Source organism: Artemia franciscana, chromosome 10 (assembly GCF_032884065.1).
Source record: "Artemia franciscana chromosome 10, ASM3288406v1, whole genome shotgun sequence".
Classification (NCBI taxonomy): domain Eukaryota; kingdom Metazoa; phylum Arthropoda; class Branchiopoda; order Anostraca; family Artemiidae; genus Artemia; species Artemia franciscana.
Genome location: NC_088872.1, coordinates 18,712,980 through 18,730,016, shown reverse-complemented (window position 1 = coordinate 18,730,016; position 17,037 = coordinate 18,712,980). Strand labels below are relative to the sequence as shown.

Sequence of the window (17,037 nt, the reverse complement as noted above, 5' to 3'; positions counted from 1 at the left end):
TCCCCCGGGGACTATGTCATCCCCAAAAATACAGTTATCATATTTTTTGACTGTTTTGAACAAAATGGATAACTCAAAATTTTAATCTGTTGACTTTGGGAAAAAATTAAAGTGGGAGGGGGCCTAGGTTCCCCCAATTTTTCGGTCAATTAAAAAGGGCACTAGAACTTTTAATTTTCGTTATAATGAAACCTCTTATGACATTCTAGGACCACTGGGTCGATAGAACACCCCTGAGAAAAAACACAAGCAAAAGAAAAAAAATAAACAAATAAACACGCACCCGTGATAGATCTTCTGGCATCCATACGAAGTTCCACATTTTTGTAGATAGGAGCTTGAAACTTCTACGGTAGGGTTCTCTGATACGCTGAATGCGATGGTGTGACATTCTATGGGTTTTAGGAAATGTTTCCCCCTTATTTCATTTTTTTATTGTTTTTACTGAGAGCTGAAAATTAGAAACCAATAATAAAAAAAAAAAAAAAAAAAAAATACAACGATTCATACACAGAAACGCTATTTGCATCTATTCATAAAATTATATATCTATTCAAAATCAATAGTTGTGGTGAAAAACAAATTTGTTTCATTTAGTTTCTATTTTGAAGCCAACATGTTACATGTTTCCCTTTTAAGACAAGTTAGACCATGGCAAATATAAGAGCGCCATCTATTTTAAAACAAAGATAATTTTTTTCAAGATTTGAAGCATAGAATAACAATGCGGTGGCTTTCTTGCCATTGATAGCATTTTGCATTCCGCTTGCAATAGAATTTACTTGTAGTGTTCCGTTTTGGACATTTTGCTACAGCTTAAATCCTTTGTACAAAATATCCTCTTCAATGGGGGCTGTTTTGCCTTCTAAGTAAAATGCTGTTAAAAATTACGCCCATATTCCTTTTCAGTTTTGTCTGACATGAGAATATAAGAGAAAAATAAGAGAATACATATTTTCATTAAGTGAGCATACGATCTGAATATCAAACAACTTAAGAATAAAAAAAAATCTATTTAATCTATGAAATTTAAAGTAGTTCATGCTTGAATGAAATAATTCGTCTAAATCTTAGCTAACTATGTCATTTTAAGCTAAATCTCAAGCCTTAACTTGCAACATTTCTTTGAACTAAAATAAGACATATTTCACAAAAAACCTAAAGAGTGTTTTCCAAATAGGAAAGACTTTAGCATTCTGGGTTTCTAAGGAAGTTACTTTTGATAACAACCAGAGCTGGGATAGTTCCATAATGCTGGATAATCATCAGTAAAGCGCTGTATATAGAAGCCTTCTTAAACCACCATCTCCAGCTTTCTTAAGCCTTATTGTTTTCAATAAAATGCTAAGACTTAAAATAGAACAAAATGAGGCGGTAGAAACGCGGTGAGATTTTAAAAAAAACTTTTCGTTTAGCTTAGGTTTAATATTCAATATTTCTCTTTTTCACTTTTTTTTTTGAGCGAACACGGAGGAAGAAAATTCAATTTAACGTTAGCAATCTACAATTATGTAAAGAAAAAACTATTGTGCTTTAGCTTATGACTAATATTTGCAATTTCTCTTTTCAGGTTTTCTTTTAAGTCAGCATGAAGGAAGAAAATCTGATTTCAAGAAAGTAATTTTTTAATTATTTAAAAAAAAGCAATAGTGCTTAAGTTCGCGACTAAAATTTGACATTTCTCTTTTACAGATTCTCTTTTGAGTCAATATCGAGGAAGAAAAGTCAATTCCAAGTAAGAAATTTATTAAGTCAAAATTTCGTGTGATAGTGAAAATTATCTGAATAATGTTTCAAAAGATATTAAATGTTTAACAGGGGCGTAATTTACTACGGGCCAGGGGGAGGGCAACTGCCTCTTCCATCCCTATTTGCCTCCTCCTCCCAGCTGAAATTTACTATCTACTTATAATCTAGTAATAACTAAAATAAGCCTGCATAATTCATGCATCCACAGAAACAAGTCAGTTTCCTTTAGTATATCCTGGCCTTTATTGAGATTTTCCAAAGCTTGGAAAAATGTCAAGTGTCACCCAATAGAAGATGACACTGATATCCTGATGACTTAACCACGTTAGCTACTTGTCCCGCTACACTTATCCCCTTTGAGTTTAGAATCAATAAGTATGCAACATTAATGTTTTACGTATTGAGTTTAGAATCAATAATTATGCAACATAATGTTTCAAGAGATATTACATGTTTAACAATGGCATAATTTGCTATGGACCAGGGGGGGGGGGGGGCAACTGCCTCCTCCAGATCCCAGTTTACCCCCACTCCCAGCTGATAATTTATTTTCTACTAAAAATCTTGTAATAACAAAGATATGTCTTTATAATTCAAGCATCCAGAGAAATAGATCAGTTTTCTTTGGTATATCTTTGCCTTTATGATACTATATGGCTAATTTTTATTTTTTCACTGTCATTTTCACTGGATTTGGAAAAATTGGCTCCAACTTTATCCCCCGCCCTCCCCAAGGATTTTGACAAAATTACAACATGTGATGATTAAGATCTAATGAAAAACCTGGACCTCACTTATCAGCGTTCTCATAATCAATTATTTTATTCTTCATGTTTTTAGATTTTTTTCTAGAAATAGAAAAACGGGTTATTATATACATTGTCCCGAACTGCTTTATCTTTTGTCTACAAATAAATCGGTTTTAATATTCTGCGGCCAAAGTCTAGCGGCATTGTGCAGTTTTGAAGAGCCTATTTTGCATTGTAATTGCTAGTTTATTAAGGGCACCATTTTGTCGATATTTTTTCAACCGCTGAAAACAGGTCATAGCTGACCCCATGCCCAATTTTCTATTGCTCTTGGGGTTTATTTCAATTTCTTGTTCCACTGTCAATTAAAAAAAAAATGAATTAAAAAACCGAAAAAAAGTTTTCACATTAAATGCAAGTATAATATTTCGTTATTTTTGCAATTAACGTAAAATTAAACCAAGCAACCTTTAGATACTAGATATTTCGGGGTCATGAGAAACCAGTAAGCTCCATACCTCAAAGTCCATATCGACATAGTTGATGTTACCATCCTCAACAGGTCTTATAACCCCAGCCTGCAAAAGCATAGTGTACAAAGTAATAATGGGCTGTCGAACTTTCAGTTGAACAAGAGAATGTCTGATAATTTACTTCATCCAATTCACTCAACAGCCAATTGACAAGTATTTGACCTAAAATGATGATTAATATGAAACAAATATTTAACAGTTTACACATAATGTCAAATAATTACCCTCTCAAAAGAGGGAACGAATTTTTTCCAAGATTTTTTTTTTTGTTTTGGGAAAAAACTGAATTGCATGATAGAATTTAAACTTGTAAATTTGAACATGATATGCATAGAGGGGAAAGTCAATAATTTGCAATTTCAGATACTGATGGTGGAGAGCAGCCAACTTCAAATTCCATTTTCCGAGCCCCATTTGTTGAGTAATTACATACCACGTAAAATACACACAGAAAAAGTTTACTTGACTAGTAAAACCCCGAGTTATTTTGGGGTTTTCCATAATTTTATAGTGTATCCGAAGGAATAAGCCGTTGGGAGGAGTATTAGAGCAAGAGTTATAATTTATGTAGAATAACACATCTATTATAAATAAGAATAATATATTGAAATCTCATTAGTTGTGGTGAAAAATATTCTAGCAAATATAGTGCATTATATTTTTTCGTTTTAATGCAAATGGGAACATTATGTAATGGTCCCAACAGTTGATGCATCAGCACCATCTATTTCAAAACATAGGTAACTTCAAGGTTTGAAGCATCGAAACACAATATGGTGTCTTTCTTGAAATTGATAGCATTGTGTCCAGTGTTTCCATTCTAGGGATTTCCCCCCTATAAGGGATTTTCGAGGTCTGTTAAGGGAAGGTTTTCTCATTTAGGGATTTTTGGATTTTAAAATCTCCTCGATTTTTAAGGTATTTCTAGGTTTTTCTAAATCTGGTGATTTTTCACGTTATTGCCCATAGATTCATTATTCGATCAAACGAATCACAGAGGAAGCTAACTAATAGAAAAAAAAAACAGAAAATAAGTGGTCCATTACGCCTCCCAATATGTGTCAAATTAGTATTTATGTAAATATACCGCCTTCGAAGCTTCCGATTTTTCATTATATAAGATATGGACCTCAGAGCGTTATCATCAAGATCATAAGCGAACCTATTTAACTGCAAAATTTCAAATCAGTTCTATATTTCCTATTTCACAAGCTTTTCTCAGGTTAATTTTTTTCTTTATGTTTAAGTTTTTATTCTAAAAAATCTATCACTTCCAAATTAGATTTTTTTTTCTTTTAAAACCTTTGAAAGCGGACTGGATATGAATAGACACTCTACATCAGCAAATGGATTAGAAATGGAGTTATTGAAAAAAAAGAAAATAGCTACACATTAAATATAATTTTCAGAATGAAAAACAGAAGTTATAAAAAGAAAATTGGATTTGGTACTTTTAATGATAAGATTTGTAATATAACTAGATAGGTTAAATCGATAAAAGATTGATGACTGAAGTCGGTAGGGAGTAAGGGGGGTGGGCTATATCCTCGGGGAATTGTTTCATAGTTTTACTTTTTACTTCTAATATCGAACCGATACTCAATTAATTCACCAAATTCTCTTGTTTGCAATTGAAATACCTAATAAGCACAAATCAATTCCTAGTCTATAGAGGTTTCAAGCTCTTATCTGCAAAAATGTAAAATTTTTAATTTTTTTTACCAGAATAAAGATCACGGATGTGGTTTTTCTCAGGGATGACCGTACCGGACCAATAGTCATAAAACATCAGGAGAGGACTCACTTGAACGGAAATTAAAGTTTATAGTGTTCATTTTTTTGTGACCAAAATAATTGGAGGGCAACCAGCCCCACTCAAACGTCCCTTTTCTTTCAAAACCGTTCGGTCAAAATTTTGAGATATCCACTTGTTCAGCATAGCTGAAAGGTTGCACATATAAGCAGTATCACCCTTTACTCTTTTTCTATGGTTTTCAGTTTTAATAAGCAGTACTAGGAGACCAAACTACAATTTGTGAGAGGAATCTCAGACATAAAATGACATTCAGTGTACCCCTCCGAAAATGTATACCACAAACACCCAGATACACGGAAAAAACTTTTGTGTTATTTTTTCAGATTCCCATCTAAAAAATGGAAAAATAACCCTAAAGTACAGTGTAATTACTGGGACACCAGCAAAAATTTTGAAAATGATCTTTTTTAAATTATCAAGGATAAAATTTGTCCCACCCTTCACAAATTTTGATAGGCATCAGTCTCAGCATTAAAAAAAAGATCTAAAGGAAATATTTTTCTCCCCATATATTTCCGTTCATAACTGACAATTTACTAAAAAATGTTTCCACAAAATAAGTTTTTCAAGGAAAAGTAAAGAACTCCATTATACCAAAAATAAGCACAAATAGAATCAAATAATCTACCCAGCGTAAAATCACCACAAATCAGTATCAATAAATAAATGAAACCCAAAATGAACAGAAATCACAATAAATAAACGAGTCAAATTTAAAACAAGCCGAAAATAAAATGATAAGACGCACAGCCACTACGCCTACTCAAGGCCAGAATATAATTTGCACCTCACTGAAAAAAAATCAAATGTTTTTACTTTGATAACTTAAATAAATAGAAAATCATTGAAATTCTAAACAATAGATATGAGCATATGTATATTAAACTGAATATGTGATAACACATATTCTTTTGCATTTTTTCACTAGAGTGCAAATTATGTTCTGGCCTTGAGAAAGCATAGGGGTTGTGAGTCCTATCTATGTTAGTTTCTGCTAGTTTTGAGTTCGAATCGGCTATTTATTGTAATTTCTGTTTGTTTTGGTTTTGATTTATTGGCGGTAGTTTTTCTAGTGCGCTTTTTAAGTGACCCAAAGAATTGGAGAGCACCTAGGCCCCCTCCAAAACTATTTTTTTTCCAAAGTCACAGATCAAAATTTTGAAATAGCCATTTTGTTCAGCTCTGAGACACGAGGTCCTTCTAAATATCAAATTTCATTAAGATCCAATCAACTATTCGTTAAAATGCTAAAGTTAAAAATGCTGCATTTTTTTCAATTTTTTCTCTCCCACCAAACTCCCAGATGGTCGAATCGGGGAGACGACTGCTATCAAGGCAATTTGTGTAGGTCCCTGACATGTCAACACATTTTTATTGTCCTACCACGTCCAGAAAAACCGAACTCGCCAAAGCACTGGAAATCCCCCCACTCACCAGCTCCCCCAAAGGGAGAGGATCCGGTCCAGTTATGTCAATCACGTATCTAGAACTTTTCCTTATTATTCCCACCAAGTTTCATCTGATCTCTCCGCTCTAAGCGTTTTCCAATATTACTGGTTTCGAAGATTTCTAAACCAGATTTCTCCACACCCCTTGTAACCACGGATCCGATTCGAATTGAAAATTGAGCATCTGAGACATAAGATCTTTCTATATATGAAGTTCCATTAAGATCCGATCAACAATCGTAAGATGAAAATACCTCAATTTTCATGTTTTCCAAGAGTTCCGACTCCCCCCAGTATCACTGGATCTGATCAGGATTTAAAATAAGAGCCATGAGTTACAAGGTCCTTCTAAATATCAAATTTCACTCGTTCCAGAAATCGAATCATTCGTTCGTAAGTTAAAAATACCTAATTTTTCCAACTTAACCCTCCTTCCAAAGCCCCCCACCGAAGAAATCAGATCTGTTTTGGTTATGTTAATCTCGTATCTATGACTTGGACTAATTTTCCCCACGAAGTTTCATCCCGATCTTTCCATTCTCAGGGTATTCCAAGATTTTCGGTTCCCTCCCCCCAACTCCCTCCAATAGCAGTGGATCCGGTCGGGATTTAAAATAAGAGACCTGAGTTACGAGGTTCTTCTAAATATCAAATTTCATTATGATCCGCTCACTCCTTCGTAAGTTAAAAATACCTCATTTTTTCTAATTTTTCAGAATTAACCCCCCCCCAGCTCCCCCAATGAGAGCGGATCCGTTCTGGTTGTGTCAATCGTGTATATAGGACTTGTGCTAATTTTTACCACCAAGTTTCAACTGTAAATATAATGGTCATGACTGGTGAAAAATCATATAAAAATTTTCAAGTTTGCCTGAGTATTGTCAAGCTTAAACGTACTGCCCTAAAAACTTCACAACTCTACAATAGTATTTATAACAAGAGAAATACCATTGGGACCCTAATCAATTTCTTATTAATTTATGAATATCTCTGATTTATTCCAATTTTATAAAAAAGCAGACCCAATGTCAAGAATGTATTTTAAATTAACAATTACTAGTTATTCCCACAAATATTGATACGCTGATACATTTTATTCTAAAAAAAAAACAGAACTAAATAAATAAAATAAACTGCCTAAATAGGCAAATAAGTACAATTCCCTAAAAAGATTGTTCCTCTGGTATTTATTTGAGCCTAATTGCCAGGTCGAACCCCACTGATTTTTTGGTTTCAGCCATATATTTCGATGGCTGAATATATATCTAATAATTTGAATCATACTGTTGCTAATCGCCATTACAGAAGTTAAATGCATACTGTGTTATCACGTAGGTAATATTGTAGACCGCAAGATTTTAATTACAAATATAATTAAAATAGCGCTGTTACGTGATGCTCTTACAGTCAAGAAACACAGACGAATTGGGCTGTACAACCGGACCACGGTTGTACACACCGGAAACGGAAAATGCATGCGACATGAACATGAACATTGCCCCAAAATCATACGTCATCGGCTCTCTTTGCATTGATTGGTGCAAATATATAAGAGCTATGTGGTTTGTGTATATAAAGAAATGAATTCGAAAAAAAATTTCCAGTTGTGAAACTAACTTACACCAAGCAACAAAACAATAGATATTAGCATGGATCCAAGTTTTGAATTAGAAATGCCTTTTGATGATATTGATGCATTTTTAAATGAAATCAGTGATGAAGCCTCTTCAAAGGACTTCATTGAATTGCAAGTGTTTAATGAATATAGTTACAAGATAGAAGATACGTGCCACAGTATTGATGCATTTTTAAATGAAATCTCACCCCAAATCAGCGATGAAGCTTCTTCAAAGGAATTCACTGAATTGCAAGCGTTTAAAGAAAATCCAAGATACAGTTACGAGACAAAAGATAGTGGATCAGCAATAGTTGAAAAATATGAAGGATATGGCAAACGGACAAAACAGGAAAAACAGACGAGGAAAAAGAAAAACTGTCAAATGGACAAAGAAGACACGAAAAAGAAAAACAGTCAAATGGACAAAGAAGACACGAAAAAGAAAAAAAGTAAAATGGACAAAGACACGAATAGATTGATTCAAAATCGAAAGGCTGCAAAAAAATTAAGGGACAAAAAAAAATATGAGAAACTTATTTTGGAGAAGCAAGTTTTAGATCTTTTGCGGGAAAATCAACAGATGGAAGAAACAATTAAAGCTCAATCTCTAGAAATTCAACGCCTAAAAAATGAGGTCAGTATACTTAAAGGGACAAGGTAAGTATACTTAAATATTGTTTAAAATTCTTTTTAGGCAGAAGAAGGGATCAAAATTGTGTGCTTAGCTATGAGAGAACTAGGAAATAAAAGGCTCCAAAATCCTTCTGGGGAGCTCAAAAGTTTTATAAGAATTTTCTAGTTTAGATGCTGATATGCTTACAAAAAACAATATTCTTTTCAGCTTCAAAGAAATTTACAGGATTGCAGTTTGGAAAACTCTCATTTTATGAATATCAAAATTACTTATTCCTTAAGCTAGTTTTAAATTTTTTGTAAGTTAGTTTTTATATTGTGTTTTATTTTTCTTGAAGATGGTCTTTTTGCCTCAAAATGGGATATTTATATATATGTATAGAGAGAGAGAAAAAGAACATTTTCCCAGTTCGATTTTGGCATAGAAAAAGGTAATTTTAGCAAAACCAGGCGACATGAGCGAAGATAGCCTCTTCGTGATACCCCTGTTAGCTAAACAGATAATGCTCACTCCAAAAAAGTGAGGGGGACTTGGGAGCTAGCTAAAACTACCAAAATATGAGGGAGTCTGCCCCTCCTCAACCTTCGGTCTTTATACTAAAATCTTAATGTTCTATAAAACTACCACGGTCCTTGTGTTTGAGCAGTCTCTAATAAAGAATTTACGAAAAGTTAAGCCCCCCTATGCCGAATAATTTCTGCTTGTTTTAAGTTTTAATGTTGGGGAAATTTTCTTTCAAACAGTTCGTGGTAACGAACTGAAGTAAGGAGCGTCCCGGCACAATAGTAACCAAAACTCTAAAAAATAGAATTTTGACACCAATAGTTACATCAAAAGAATCACATTTTAATGCTGATTTTTAATATATAAGTTTCATCAAATTTAGTTTCTGTCATCAAAAGTTACGAGCCTGAGAAAATTTTACTTATTTTGGAAAATAGGAGGAAACACCCCCTATACAATGGCGGGCGGGAGGAGAAGTTGATGGAGGGAGGGGTTACGTGGAAGAATCTTTCCATGGGGGAAGATAATTTCAATGAAGACATTCAATTTGAAAGACAGACATGTAAGACATTCTAGAATTATTAAAAAAAAAACAATTAAAAAATAAAAGTGAAAAGTTTTTCAACTGAAAGTAAGGAGCATCATTAAAACTTGAAACGAACAGAAATTGTTACGCATATGGGGGTTTTACTCCTCGTAATACCCAGCTTTTCTTCCTCAACGTCCCGCTCTTTCTGTTAAAGTTTTTTACTGTTTTAAAAAGTAGAGTTAAGAGAAAGATTCAAACTGTAGCGTAAAGAGCGGGGCATTGAGGAGGAAAAGCCCTTTTCATATACGGAGTAATTTCTATTCGTTTTAAGTTTTAATGTCACTCCTTACTTTTAGTTAAAAAACTATATTTTTCATTTAATATTTAACATAAATCAAAATAAAAACACCTATTTAATATATTTTTCATCGAATCGACCAAAAAGACACATTAATAGTAGTAATGCTCCTTGTTTTGTCAATAATATAAGTTAAGATTACCAAAAATTATATATTTATGTCATCGGCCTATCAACTTTTCGTTTGTTAGCATATGAATCTAATTTATTTGAGCCATTCTAGCGATTAGAATATAAAACAAGTTATTCAGTGTTGAAAACTTTAGCGTAAAGATCAAGGTATCAAGGTGGGGGGCAACCCCTTCATATGTGCAATGATTTCTGTTTTTTTAATGTTGCTCCTTTCTTTAAAGGAGTCTAATATTGTTTATAAAAATTGTGAAAAATATAAATATCATCGGAATCAGAAATTATATTAGAATTGAGGTATCGTGTTGAATTGAACCTGCCTTCTCTTGTATTCTAATTTATAATTTTCAATGCAATTAGTTTATACTTGGATTTGTCAAACAGAAAAAAAATTAATTTACAAGGAAATTAGAAAAGTTAGTAAAAGAACAAAGAGGAGGTACACGGTTCATCTCCCCTTAGGTTTTATGCCCTCCCCCCAAAAAAGATATTGTTAATGTAAGAAAATTAAAAGTATAATAAAAAACAAAGAGAGTGGTAAGCCAAAACTGATGGTTTATCCTGCACCCTCTATCAGATGAAAGGGAAAACCATCTCGGCTGATTCCAGAGACACGCTATTATGGTAAAACAAGGGTATACACAGCGTTCTCTTCAATGAGAATTAAGGCACTGTAACACTAGAAACAATTAGTTAAATTAATTAATTAATTAATTAAAAATAATAACATTAATTAAGAAACAAATCAATTAAAACAAGTCATAACAATAACTAATAATCATTAATTATCACTTTTTTAAACATTAAATCCAGTTATATTCTTGTTGAAGTGCGTCAACAATTGCATTACAAAACTACATCCTTGGTTATGATTACTGGATCTCTGATAGATCTCGTTAAAGAATAAAATCTATTTTTTTACTCATATTGTAAGTTTTTAGCTCCCAACATGCAGGCAGGATTAAAAAGGTTAAGACAGGGTATTTTGTAAGACAGTATATTAGGATAGAGTTTCTCTCTCCATTTTACTGCATAGATCCATGAGGAAATTTGCAAGACTCCCCCCCCCCTGGTAAGTGAATCTCATAAATATATTTGACTTAAAACTTCAGTGTTGTTTTTGGGAGGAAGGTTCTTTAGATTAACCAGATTCAAAGACCAACTAGACCTACGTTGCCTGGGCAACGTGAAGTGTTGCGGCAACCTTTGTCCGGCTTTGCCGATTAAAGTGTTGCGAGAGCAATACTTTGGTTTTGTTTCTTCGCTATCGGTTAAATGCTGAAGTTGTCAAAACTATCAAAGCTTTCAAAACGGCATATTCAAAGAAGAACACAATCAGTAATCACATGATCAAATTCTTCAGCGTTGAAAAAACAACAGCAAAAGAATATCGGAAAAGGGACTAAATTGAGTTTGCAGCCAGTTGAACTTTATCCTTTTCAATCGTAGACATCGTGACGGATGGAAACTTGGAACATTATCTTATATAATCTAGTTGGTATTATAAAGCTATCCGTAACTTTTCAGGATCAAATACCATAGATGTGCACCAATTTGCACAAATTTGTAGCCCCTCATGAACCTCCTCTAGCAACCCATTCTTGCTTACAAGTCCCTCTTCCGTGAGAGACAAAGAATAACACAATCAGTAATCAGATGATCAAAGGCTATTCCTCAAAGGTTGAAAAAAAAAAAAAAATATTGGAAGAAGGGACTAAATTGACTTTGCAGCCAGTTGAACTTTATCCTTTGCACACCATAGGCTCTGGCTCGAGGACAAGCAAAAACCATCCTTTTTGGCCCCAGGCTGGAGTCGTACGGAGCTTTCCGAAATATAATGTCATATTCATCAATCCGGCCCGAGGTCCACACTAACAGCCGATTATTACTTACTAGGCCCCTAAATGTCACTTTGCAGCCGGTTGAACTTTATCCTTTTCAATCGTAGACATCGTGACGGATGGAAACTTGGAACATTATCTTATGTAATCTAGTTGGTATTATAAAGCTATCTGTAACTTTTCAGGATCAAAATACCATCAGGGACCCATAAATTTCCTGTAATGACTCGCCATCCAGGATCGCTTATTATTGGATGGCGAGTCATTACAGGAAATTTATGGGTCCCTGATTCCATAGATGTGTACCAATTTGCACAAATTTGTAGCCCCTCGTGAGCCTCCTCTAGCAACCGATTCTTACTTACAAGTCCCTCTCCCGGGATATACATCCAAGTTCACCGGAAACAAATAATGGGTACACCAACTAGCAAAAGTTTCAAACCCCTTGTCGCTGAAGTCATTGTAGCCTAACAGCCGATTATTACTTACAACTCCCCTACATGTCTTACAATCGGGAACCAAGTTGTTCTTACCATCAATTACACCAGAAACAGATAATAGGTACACCAATCAGCAAAAGTTGCAAACCCCTCATTGCCAAAGATGATTATAAGCTAATAATCGACTGTTGCTTGGAAGTCCCCTACATATCTCACAATTGGTATCGGCCTATTTTTGGTTCAAGTGTGTACCTTACCACTGAAGTTGTCAACCCCTTGAAACTTTCAAACTGGTGTATGTCATGAAGAAATTTTTGTAACAAAAAATGGATGACATATACTTTGATCAGCTCATCAAGGTCTATCGATTGTCATTGAAAAAAAAAATTCTATCTGTCTTAGTTCAAAAGTTGACTTTTTTGCCGGAGGCCAACTTTCTAACACCACCACTTAGAAGGGAGCAAAGGATAAGCTCTAATTTCTTTAGCAATGAGAGAACTTTTAAAGTTTAAGAGGTATATCTGATACCATTTCTCTATTGCAATCCCAAGTAGAAAAAAAAGAATGGTAAAGTCAGCTGAAATCACGAGCAGAAATGGCTAGAAACAATAGATGGCAGCACTTTCGGACCCGTGGGAAAATTGCACTTTTTTGTTTCTGTAAATTTTTCTATTTATCACTCAAAGAAGATATATTGGCTGTGGGGCCGGGGAACTACCGCATATATTTAACACTTATTGATTTTAGTCCATCTTCAATTTGAAACTGGTGCCTGCCTGCTTGCCTGCTAGAACGGAGCTTTCCACTCGAAAGCAGAAACATGGTTTGATGAAACGAAAGCTTGGCTGCACAACTTCAGATACTCCTCTCTGACATAGGCTATATAACTCCACTTCACTTCGCACACCATAGGCTCTGGCTCGAGGACAAGCAAAAACCATCCTTTTTGGCCCCAGGCAAGAGTTCTACGGAGCTTTCCAAAATGTAATGTCATATTCATCAATCCGGCCTGAGGTCCACACTTTCCGTAAAAACCGCACAGGTTAGAACCTTACCAGTTTCCAGGAATAAGCTGAGATCGGCGGCATAGGAAAAAAAAAAAAAAAAAAAAAAAACCGGGACAAAACCAAAGTGTTGCTCTCGCAACACAATGAGGGGAGGACAACAAGTCTAGGTATATCCTGATAAAAGCATATGTTAACGTATTACACTTTAACCTTGTTTGTTTATGCATAGGCCTAAAGTTTACTATACTGTATAAGTCTTAAGTAATGAAAATATTTATAGCATTATATATATATATCTATATATATAAAAATAAGTTGTCTGTCTGTGGATGTGTGGATGGATGTGTGGATGGATGTGTCAGGTGACGTCACCTGAAAAAACTGGATTAGGTGACGTCAAAACTGAAAAAACTAAAAAAAGGCAAAAACTACAAAAAAAAACTAAAAACTAATAAAAAAAATAAAAAAGCTAAAAAACTAAAAAAACTATAAAGGTAAAAACCAATAAAAAACTAAAAAAAAAACTGAAAAAACTAAAAAAAGGCAAAAACTACAAAAAAAACTAAAAACTAATAAAAAAAGTAAAAAAGCTAAAAAACTAAAAAAACTAAAAAAACTAAAAAAGGTAAAAAACTAAAAAAAAATAAAAAATAAAAAAAAACTAAAAAAAAGGAAAAAACTGAAAAATAAGCTAAAATAAAGGTAAAAACCAATAAAAAACTAAAAAAAAGGAAAAAACTAATAAATGACGACACTCAAAGAGAAAGCGACCAGGACAAAAGGAATGTTCGATTAGCAATCAACAAAGCACCGGGACACAGGGAGTATAAATGACGACCAGGACATAAGTAAAAAAAAAAAACTATCTATATATATAAAAATAAGTTGTCTGTGGATCTGTGGATCGTGGATCAGGTGACGTCACCTGAAAAAACTGGATCAGGTGACGTCAAAACTGAAAAAACTAAAAAAAAGGCAAAAACTACAAAAAAAACTAAAAACTAATAAAAAAAATAAAAAAGCTAAAAAACTAAAAAAACTAAAAAAAGGCAAAAACTACAAAAAAAACTAAAAACTAATAAAAAAGCTAAAAAACTAAAAAAACTAAAAAAAGGCAAAAACTACAAAAAAACTAAAAACTAATAAAAAATAAAAAAGCTAAAAAACTAAAAAAACTAAAAAAAGGTAAAAAACTAAAAAATAAATAACGACCGGGACACAGGGACACAACTACAACGGGGACACCGGGGGAAACAGGGGGATATAAATGACGACCGGGACAAAAAAACTAAAAAGAAATAAAAACTAAAAACTAATAAAAAAAACTAAAAAATCTAAAAATCTAAATAAGCTAAAAAAGAAAAAAAAAGGAAAAAAATAAAGGAGAAAAACAAAACTAAAAAACGAATGTATATACAGACCGGGACACCGGGATACAAATGATGACCGGGACCCGGGACACAGGGAATATAAATGACGACCGGGACACAGGGACACAACTACAACGGGGACACCGGGGGAAACAGGGGGATAACCTGACAATCTATTTATATGCAAAGACAATGGGACAGCAAAGAATGTTGTATATTCGCAAGTTTTACGTAGTTAAAACCATATATATATATATATATATCTATATTCACAGGTGGGACATAGGGACACAACTACAATGGCGCGTAACTATTATGGCGCGTAACGACTTACGCGCGCGGGGGGGCTTGGGGGGGGCGCGAAGCGCCCCCACCAACTAGGTGTTGGGGTGGCGCGAAGCGCCACCCCAACAGCTAGTATATATATATATATATATATATATATATATATATATAAATTAATGATATAAATTGAGAGTATTATAATAAATTAATATAAAATGTTAAATAAAAGAGTGATAAAATAATTCAACATAAATGAACAAAGTCAAAACTACTCATAAAACCAAAAAAAAAAATTACCTCAAGCGATGGTTTCCTGAGCTTGATTGTTGTCTTCATAATCCCAATATCCTTAGTCTGTTGGCAGTTTAATCCAATTATCATATTTTTACACTCTTTACACTAGATTTTCCCTTCTCTACAATTATCACAAATCTATCACCATCGACAACTACTTTGCCAGATTTCTCTAACAGGATCATTTGTCCTTTTGAAGTTTGTTTTTTGGTTTTTATTTTATTTTTATTTTTTTGAGGCCCTTTATTAGGTGTTTTTGTGTCATTTAAAATTTGGATTTGCTCACTAGCACTGTACACAACAGGTTTTTGAACTTCTTCAACTTAGTTTTCCTTATTCACTTCACGACTCACAGATATTTTAGAACGACACTCAACTGAAGGAGGCTAAGGGAGCACCTGTTCAAAAGGAGGCTCATTCACTGTTGTCAAGGTTTACGACTGAGGTAGATGACCATCCATTTTATTGACATTTACCTTCTGACATTTGGCAATTTACATTTTCACATTGTTTTGTACAACTTGCACTGGTGAGCCAACAATACTTGGATCCACAATTGAAAGATATTTGTGTGAAATCTGCTCATGTATTTGTGCTGGGAGCGTTGAGTCAGAGATGAATGAATGGCAGTTTGTGACATTGGACTTTTCCGTGAAGTCCCTACACTTAAAGTAACAGAGGCAGGATATAGAGGCGAAGGTCCTGGAGCCTGGACTGGGGCATATGAGCTCATTTGCTCCATTATCTAAATGTTCAAGTTAAATAATTCAAAACAAAATAAAGAAACAAAAGAATAAATAATTAAAAAAAATACTAATTAGCTTCATCGGACGTTGCACTTTGATCTAGAATGATCTTCCTGGAGAAGTTATCCCAAAAAGTCTTTCGGTTAGCTCTTTCAGAAGAAGGTTCATTAGTAGATTAAACCTTGATAAAGGACTAGTGACAAATATCTGACAATGCCTTGGACCACAAATATAGGAATGAAAAAAATCATATACTATGCATACTAAAATAAAAAAGGAGATATAAAACACTATTAAAAGAGAAGCTGTGCAAAATATTTTTGCTGATATATCAGCTGGATATGGTGCATTTCAAACAGCCGTGTTTATTCTACAATAAAAACTGAAGTTAAAAGCTTTCAAACAAAAAAAAAATTCCAAATGCTTATTTTAAACCCGTTTTATGCCTGACTATTCAAGATTGAGAGTTTATAGTTAATAAAGTTATAAAACATCTTCAATAGAGTTAATAGAGTTCTAATAGAGTTAATAAAACAGAAACAAGCAATTTATTTGCTCTTAATTATGAAGCCAAAAAGTACAGATATTAAAGCTGTTAATGGAAGTATTACAAAATACTTTTCTTGAAAATAGCTGAAAAGGCATAAAACATTTTAAGCAAAAATCAGCCGTGTTAATTTAAAAATCGAAAAAAACTTTCAATTCAATATTTTTTCGAGCCATTTTAAACAAAAAGTAGTAACTAATTGCCACGGACAAGTTTCAGATTAGTTTCTTAAAACGAACAGAAATTACTCTGTATATGAAAGGGGCTTTTCCTCCTCAACGCCCCGCTATTTACGCTAAAGTTTCTTACTGTTTTAAAAATAGAGTTAAGAGAAAGAGTGAAACTTTAGCGTAAAGAGGCCAAATTAATGCTTGCGTCAGAGCTCAAATTCCCCTAAGCTAAAGTGCGTTTGCTGTGTACAACGTGAGTTCTCTAAAAGC

At 33.7% G+C, this 17,037-nt stretch overlaps 1 long non-coding RNA gene across 1 annotated transcript; it reads right to left on the bottom strand.

Annotated features, from left to right (window-relative positions):
- Positions 1-1,571: 1,571 nt before the first annotated feature.
- On the bottom strand, positions 1,572-16,254 carry LOC136031872 (uncharacterized). The gene is made up of 2 exons (XR_010618608.1): positions 15,308-16,254; positions 1,572-3,193 (listed from the first exon to the last, which is right to left on the bottom strand). It is a non-coding gene; the product is annotated as an uncharacterized LOC136031872 (long non-coding RNA).
- Between the last annotated feature and the right edge of the window lie 783 nt (positions 16,255-17,037).